The 8911-nt window shown below is 49.5% G+C and overlaps 1 long non-coding RNA gene across 1 annotated transcript; it reads left to right on the plus strand.

Moving 5' to 3' along the window:
• Nucleotides 1-7528: 7528 nt before the first annotated feature.
• On the plus strand, nucleotides 7529-8622 carry LOC132141909 (uncharacterized). The gene is made up of 3 exons (XR_009433966.1): nucleotides 7529-7624; nucleotides 7808-7895; nucleotides 7983-8622. It is a non-coding gene; the product is annotated as an uncharacterized LOC132141909 (long non-coding RNA).
• The last annotated feature ends 289 nt before the right edge of the window (nucleotides 8623-8911 follow it).

Here is an 8911-nt window from a genome sequence, read left to right on the forward strand (position 1 = left end):
GAGCAGCAAAGATACAACAGAGCTCATATCCGAACAAGAGGCATGGTTGAACGCATGTTTGGAATATGGAAAAATCGATTCCAGTGTTTATGTAATACTCTTCGCTTCAGGCCAAGGAGATGCTGCAAGGTCATCATTGCTACAGCGGTGCTGCACAACTACCTGAAGCAGCGCTGCTGTCCTGATCCTCCAATGGAAGATGACGATGAAGCAGATGTGCCCATGACTGAGGCAGCCAGTGACCAACGAGGACTTGCACACAGAGTTGCTTTCACATTGCAGCACTTCAGCTAGATGAGATGTATTTCAATATGGAATGTATTCATTATGCCTTATTTTGCCTTGATAATTTTTGTTCTGTACAAAATTAAAATAGTGTGCCGCAAAATTAAAAAAAATTACTAAACCAATACTGGTTGAAAATGTAGTTTGTGGTTGTTTAAATACACTCAGTCATGAATATCTAAATGACAAAATGTTTATTTTTGTTTTTATTGTTTATACATCATATTGTTCACCATGGCTGGTAATCACAATTGCCTCCTTACTGTATCGTTTTTGGATCATACCTCTTTCTTCCAACTTCATATCCAATTCAACCTGTAGAATTCTCATTTTTATTTCATGTTCTTCCTTCAGATATTTCATTTTTTCCTCATGAAATTCTCTGGCTAACTTTTCATGGATGGTCATCTTGCTTGTTCTCTGCTGAAAGGTGGTGGCAGCATCTTTTCTCAGGGATGCAGGAGCAGATGTGGAAGGCACACACTCACTGTGCTCTGGCTTTTCCAACCCGTTCAGATTCCTTTCTTCTGTGGGGAAAAACAGAGGCACAAATAAATTCACATGATCCTTACAATGAAAGAAGAATAAAAATTGACAGAGTGGAATATATGTACCAAAGGAAGAAATCAATTTCTTTCTAACATACCATTTGTGCTCAGATCTTCATCTGAACTGTTCAAGTGATCATCATCTGGTATACCATCCAGAGGTTGCTGGTGCTGTATTATTCCAGACAGCAAGTCACTCAATTCATCAGTTTTGTCTTTATTTGGTGGTCCACCACCAGTAGTAAATCGCTGTCTTCTGATCTCTGCATTCTGTCGTTTTAAAGCCAGTTTAAGGTTCAATAACTGGATGGTTGGTCAAAATTTGTTTCAGTAGTGTTTTTTCATACTCACTGAAGTTTTTGGAAAAAACCGCCGCCGAAACCGCCGAAACGGGTGTGGCCCAACCTATAAAAGGAGCTCGAAAAGGCTGACTCACCTGATTTATTTCATCGCCGAAGCGAACCAGAGTGAATCGTGCGCACGGCAGAGAACGCAGTACTCGTTCGCTCTTCTAGAGAGAACTGAGGTTACGTTTAGTAACCGAGTACGTTCTTTTACGAGAGCTCTCTCGTACTGCGTCTTAGCTAAGACGCTACGGGAACCCAATGTAAAACGCCGTGCGCGCAGGGATCACACACCAATAAACCTGAAGCAACGCCCAGGATTTACAGTGCACAGTCACCTGAGGGACTCACAGAGAGTCCAGGACAGAAAAGGGAAAAAGCCCTCCATCCTATATCTAGCAGCATCCGTAGATGCGGCAATATGACATCACACAGCCGAGGCAAGGCCTGACCAATGTGGCAATGTGGGTCTTACACAATACTGCCCATATAACAGTCGGCAGCGCATAGCGCCCATGAACTCAGAATTCCCCTCAGGGCCCCGATTCGACTATACCGACAACAGCCTTGCTTGCAAGGCGGGGACCTCCAGGTTATAGAACCTGATAAATGTAGACGGCGAGGCCCAACCTGCCGCCATACATATATCCTGCAAGGAGATCCCAGTAGGCCACACCCACGACGAGGCGACGCCTCTTGTGGAGTGTGCTCTGACGCCCAACGGGCACTGAAGGCCCCTGGAAGCGTAAGCTAACGCTATGGCGTCAACTATCCATCTGGATAGAGTCTGTCTCGAAACAGCCATTCCCTTGGAACGTCCACCGAACGAGACAAACAGCTGCTCCGTCTGCCGAAAGGCAGCAGAGCGAGACACATAAGCTCTTAAAACCCTGACAGGGCAAAGAAGACTTGAGTCTCCATCCTCCCCTGACACCGGCAGGGCAGACAGGGCAATAACCTGAGCCCGAAACGGTGTGTTGAGGGATTTCGGCACATAACCGTGCCTAGGTTTGAGTATGACCCTTGAGTCATTGGGCCCAAACTCCAAGCACGACTGGCTCACCGAGAGCGCGTGCAAATCACCCACACGCTTCACAGAAGCGAGAGCCAACAAGAATACTGTCTTGAACGACAGATGCTGAAGGCTAAGCGATTGGATAGGCTCAAAAGGGGGACCCTTCAAGGCCTCCAAAACCACCACGAGGTCCCACATAGGGACTGACGGAGGTCTGGGAGGATTCAGCCTCCTAGCTCCTCTGAGGAACCGGATGACTAAATCGTTCCTTCCTATTGACTGACCGGACGCCGTTTCAGAAAACGCCGCGATGGCCGCCACATAAACTTTGAGTGTGGATGGGGCTCTGCCCTTATCCAACAGCTCCTGTAGGAAGGAGACGTCGTGTCGACGGAGCTCTAGCCTGAGTGATGGTATTTAGCACTCCCACTGCGAGATCAGCGGGTAACCGTTGAGCGTTCACACATGGAGGGACCACAACTCTGGTTGAGGGTGCCAAATCGAGCCCCTGGATTGCGAGAGGAGGGCCCTCCTCAATGGTACCGGCCACGGGGCGACATCTGCTAACTGAATCAAATCTGGGAACCATGGTTGGTTCTTCCAAAGAGGTGCTACAAGCAGTATTGAACATCTCATTTCTCTCACCCGTTCTATCACCTGCGGAAGGAGGGAGACGGGAGGGAACGCATAAAGCGGGCAGCACGTCCATCTCCGTGACAGCGTGCTTTCGTTCTTGGAAAAGAACACGGGGCAGTGAGCGTTTTCGTGGGACGCAAAGAGGTCCACCTCCACCATGCCAAATCTCTCCCACAACAGCCGGACTGTTTGCGGGTGTAGAGACCATTCGCCCGTAGGAACATTGCCTCTGGACAGCCTGTCTGGACCCAGATTCTGCAGTCCAGGCACATGCACTGCTCTCAGCGAGCGCACGTTGCGCTGAGCCCAAACCAGGAGGCGTTCCGTCAGCCTGCACAGGTTTCGGGACCCGAGACCGCCCTGGCGATTTATGTAGGACACCACGGACATGTTGTCCGCACGGACTATGACGTGGTGATCCTTGATATGGGGACAAAAGCGCGTCAGCGCGTTCTCCACTGCCAGCATTTCCAGGCAGTTGATATGATGGAGCTTTTCCCGTTCTGACCATAGGCCAAAGGACGGTCTGCCTTCGAGCAGCCCTCCCCATCCCGAAGTGGAGGCGTCCGTCGACACCATTTTCACACTCAGGGAAGTCCCCAGGCTTACACCTGATCGGTACCAGCCGTTCGCTGTCCAAGGTGCTAGAGCCGCAACACAGCTCTGATCGACCTTGAAATGCAGCCGGCCAGACGCCCACGCTCTGCGCGGCACCCAAGCATTCAGCCAGAACTGCAGGGGGCGCATGCGGAGCAGGCCCAGCCGCAGAACCGGAGATGCTGAGGCCATGAGACCCAGCATCTTTTGACAGTGTTTGAGCGACACGGTCGCGCCGCAGCAGAAAGAACTCGCTGCGCGCTGAATGCCCATCGCGCGCTGTGGTGACAGCCGCGCCGTCATGGAACACGAGTTCAGAACTATACCCAGAAACAGGATCGTCTGACTGGGGTTCAGCGAACTCTTCGCCCAATTGACACTGAGGCCGAGCTTCTCGAGGTGATCGAGTAAAACGGCCCTGTGGTCCACGAGCTCCGCTCGTGATCGGGCCAGAACCAGCCAGTCATCCAAATAATTCAGCACTCCTATGCCTCTGAGTCTGAGAGGAGCGAGCGCTGCATCCATGCACCTCGTAAACGTACGAGGAGCCATGGAGGACTGTAAACTGGTATGCCTGGCCCTCGAAGGCGAATCTCAAATATCGCCTGTGGTTTGACGCTATCTGTATTTGAAAATACGCGTCCCTCAGATCTATTGACATGAACCAGTCCCCTCTGCGAATCTGCGCGAGGAGTTTCCTGGTCGTAAGCATTTTGAAACTGCGTTTCATCAATGCCTTGTTCAGCTGTCTTAGATCCAGTATGGGCCTGAGACCCCCGTCTCTCTTGGGCACCAGAAAGTATCTGCTGTACAGCCCCCCCCCCCTCGCTTTGAGCTTGAGACACAGGCTCTACAGCCCCTTTGCTCAACAGTTTTGATATTTCGGCCCGAAGTATGTGTGCTACTTCTGTTTTGACCGTAGTTTCGACGCGCGCTGAAAAGCGCGGAGGGCGTCGAAAAAAACTGTAGCGAGTAGCCTCTCTTTATAATGCCTAGCACCCAATCCGAAACCCCTGGAAGCGCTGACCATGCATCTTCATGAATGGCTAAGGGCTGGATGCGAAGCGCGCTCTGTTGACCGGGCAACGGCGGCGCTCGGGTGTGCTGCGCATTTGAGGTGGGGAGCGTGCTGATCACAGCGGGCAGATCGCTTCTCCTCAACCCCGTCCCGGCGCTTAACCGACTGGGGGAAGGCTGAGCAGGTCCCGTGGGACTCGATATGTCTGCGAGTGACTGTGGGCTGCATATTCCACTTTCAACTCGCTGTCTGCCTGTGCAGAGCGTACGTGCACGGGCCTCATTTTTACAGAAGCCACGCGCCGTATGTGACAGTGTATGTGGGCACTGGGGAGTGGGCACGTTTACTATGCGGCGCGCTCGACCCATCTGTGTCGATCTTATGTGCGCGAGCCCTGTGTGCAGGGCTGTGCTTACATGTGGAGATGGGCACTGAGGAGTGGGCATCGTCACTGCACTTATAGCACCATCGGCCGTGGCCGGACGAGCGTGCACGGGTTTTGTTTTTTACAGAAACCACATGACCCGTGTGACATAGTAATTGTGGGCACTGAGGGGTGGGCACGCTTACTATGCAGTGTGCGCGATCGACTTGACTCGCTTTTATGGGCGCAGGCCCTGTGTGCAGGGCTGTGCTTACATGTGGAGATGGGCACTGAGGAGTGGGCATCGTCACTACATTTATAGCACCATCGGCCGTGGCCGGACGAACGTGCACGGGTTTCATTTTTACAGAAACCACATGACGCGTGTGACATAGTGATTGTGAGCACTGAGGAGTGGGCACGTCTACTATATAGTGCGCGTGATCGACTTGAGTCGCTTTTATGGGCGCGGGCCCTGTATGAAGGGCTGTGCTTATATGTGGAGATGGGCACTGAGCAGTGGGCATCGTCACTACATTTATAGCACCATCAGCCGTGGCCGGGACACCAGAAATTACACCTTTTTCGGGAAATATCTGGGTAGCCGTGATAACGGTTTTCGTGTGCAGGCAAGCGGGCAACCGTACAGGCTTGCGCATTGCAAAAAACGCTGAAACAGTCACAATCTCTGGAACTGAAACAGCGGCGCGCTTAGGTGAGAGCCCGGCCACAGCGGAACTCGTACACCGGCGCTTCGATGAAGCAGCCATCGTGTGTAGTGTCGACGCAGCATCATGCAGCATGCATTGATGGCTTTCCTAGGATGGCTTCGGGGCTCTCGGTCTCACCGTAATCCTCTGCCGCGATCCCCGCGGCGCGGGGCGACGGCCGGTAGAGCGAGAACGGGGGTCTCGAGCTGCGTTGCTGAAGCTGTTGTGATAACGGCTTTTGTGTGCAGGCAAGCGGGCAACTGTGCAGGCTTGCGCATTGCTGAAAAAACGCTGAGACAGTCACAATTCCTGGAACTGAAACAGCGGCGCGCTTGGGTGAGAGCTCGGCCACAGCGGAACTCGTACACCTGCGCTTCGATGAAGCAGCCATCGTTAGTAGTGCCAACGCAGCGTCACACAGCAGGCTTTAGATGGCAACACCGCTTTTGCCGCCGTCCAGCAGAGGGCGGACAAAGGTGCGTTCCTATCGCCTGTTCCACTGGCGGAAGTGAGTGGTAGTTCCTGTTTTTAGCATCATCAGTGTGGAGAATGCTAGTGAGACAGACAAACGAGTTCGCGCTGAATATGGAGCGTTCCAAGCCTTCGCCACCTCTTCGTGAAGCTCAGGAAGAAATGTGGCGGGCTTTGAGAAGTACGCTCATCCGAAAGGGAAATACCATCCAGCCGGGAACGAGAGGGGGGGCGCTGGTGCAAACCACTCGCGGCCGAGACTCATCGCGGCCAACACGAGCATTCGCCCCGGCTCCTTCTCGATGTCAGCTCGTCTGCTGGGCTTCTGAGCAGAAGGCGCGAGATCCTCAGAGCTCGCCCAGCCCTCACTGCCCGAAGCTAGCAGAGAGCGCGTGTCCTCTTCCTCCGACGCGGCCCTGAGATAGACTTCCTCGACCGACGTGCCGGCAAACAGCAGGCGCTGCCCACCGGGAAGCGATGCAGGGGGGGCCGGTGAAGCAGGGCGAACCGGCGAGCTCGGTTGAGCTGAAGACGGTTCCGGAATCCGCTGGAAGCGATGCTTTTACGGCGCCTCAGCGCAGCGGAGAATGCAGGCTCAGAGAAAAAGGCCAGGCAAGTCCTCAGAGTCACCATGGCAACAGCTCGCAGTGGGGGCATCCGCTGTCAGCGAGCGTGAGCGCTGCATGATCTTCACCCAGGCAGGAGACACAGATGACGTACCGGTCTCCCTCGCTGAGTGGGGCTCTGACGAGCCGCAGGAAGGCATCTTAAAAAAGACGCGAGCTCTTTTACGAGTGTGTGTCGCAGGGCGAACACACACACACACATAAAGAACAGCTTGGATATAACAGAATTGAAAGGATATAGGCGCCGGATAGCGCAGCAGGAACGGCAGTGGAAGGCGGCGATGCCAGCAGCTTCAGAATGGCTCGTCCTGCTGATGTGCTTTCTCAGACGGCGCTTGCTTCCTCCGTGATCCAGCGATGCGTGAGCTTCGCTGAAGAGATGAAAAATCAGGTGAGTCAGCCTTTTCGAGCTCCTTTTATAGGTTGGGCCACACCCGTTTCGGCGGGAAGTGGCAAGAAGGGCGCGAAGCGCCCTTATTGGTCTGATGTTGCATCAGCCCACGCTCGATAGGCTGTGCAGTTGCCGCAGAACAAGCCAATGAGCGAACGAGCCGTCTCGCCTATGGCTGTGTACTGCTGCAAATGCGCTTTACAAACATACAAAATTAAGGATAATTTTTTGCTTCAGTATTTCGTGAAAAGAGAATTTTCCCGTAGCGTCTTAGCTAAGACGCAGAACGAGAGAGCTCTCGTAAGAGAACTGTTGTTATGATTACTCATGAGATGATATGACATATTACAAAGTTTTTTTTTCTAATACATTATGCTTTAATTATAATGCTATAAGAATACTCTTATAATTTGTTTTAAATACGGGCTTCATAGGACGTGTTACCGTTAAGTTTAATCGATAATGTACTACTTCACTGATGTTATACAATATCCTTATACAAATGAAAAAAAAAAATGTTAACAGCATCTAATGCTTTTATCTTGCAGTGAAACGCATCTAAGAAGATGAATAAAATCAAGTGAGCCACAGAGATGGCATCGTCCAAGAGCACAGGCATGTATTTTTCTTTTCTGCATTGGTAAGAACACTATTAACTCAAAGAAAGTATATGTAAACATTTAAACATCATAGACTAATAATGAACAAGAGTGCAGATTAAGTAACAAATATATAAATGTAAACTACCCAAGATCAGTAAACGATCTGTAACTATTACTGTATTCTTTTTATATTAAGGGAGTTCATCCAAAGGCAGTGAGTGAACTTTGTGTCCTGAAACCAGAATCAGTTGGGAAGAATGGAATCAAGCCCATAAAAGGCTTACACAGGTAATTCACAACTCTGTTTGTTTGTGTGTGTGCGCACAGCTATAGCTTAATGTCTTCACGGCTCATAATTTGTGTTCATTTCTTTAGGTCCCCTTCCAGATCCTGATATCTTGGCTTCTGGTGCAAAACTAAGTCAGATTAATCCCAAGCCTTTGCTGCCACACATACTTGAGGGCATGTCAAAAGTAGAGTTGTACCTCTTGGCAGTCCACTTTCATACCAATGCCCCCCTATAGCTGCAGGTGTTCCTAATGTTAATTTCCCCTCACTACCTGTGCTTGGTTTTCAGTTTGGCTGTAATTTTAAAATAGTCCAGACGGATGAGTGCATGATCCATCTGAAACATTCCAGTTTGGACTAGTGAAGGTAAAAAGCACCTCTGCTGAAAACATTGCTCAGGTTCCATTTATGAAAATTCAAAGAGGACTAGCCAAACTTAAAGAGACCCATAAGTACTACTGGCAGGTACAAGGTCAGACTGCAGTCACTGGTCTACACTGGTGTGACTTTGTGACTGACACAAAATCAGATTTCATAATACAGATGATCTGGCGAGATGATGCCTTCATAGCATCAATGAAAGTATTATTATAACGTTTACCTGGATGTGTATCTTTCAGTGGTATGAATGGACAGATTCTGTTCATATTATAGTATGAACCTAAGATTTATTTTTACATTCATAGTAAATATATACTTTATGTAGTTGAGTAGTATGTAGCATATTTTGTAGATCTTTTGTAACATAATCACAAATTATAACAATAAATATATTGTACTTGCTATTAATTAGAAATATGTACATACCAAGGTGAATACTTTTTGTATTAAATCTTCTGTAATGTATATGATATGCATATTGTTTTACTAGTTGTGTATATTTACATTTGATACATTGTATGATATAACAAAGAAGATTTTTTTCATGAGTTATTATAAAAATACTTTTCATTGTCAACTATTTCATTGTGTTTGTCAAATTATTTTCAGGGACATTTTATTTAAATAATTTCATT

The sequence above is a fragment of the Carassius carassius genome, chromosome 6 (assembly GCF_963082965.1).
Source record: "Carassius carassius chromosome 6, fCarCar2.1, whole genome shotgun sequence".
NCBI classification, from domain to species: Eukaryota; Metazoa; Chordata; class Actinopteri; order Cypriniformes; family Cyprinidae; genus Carassius; species Carassius carassius.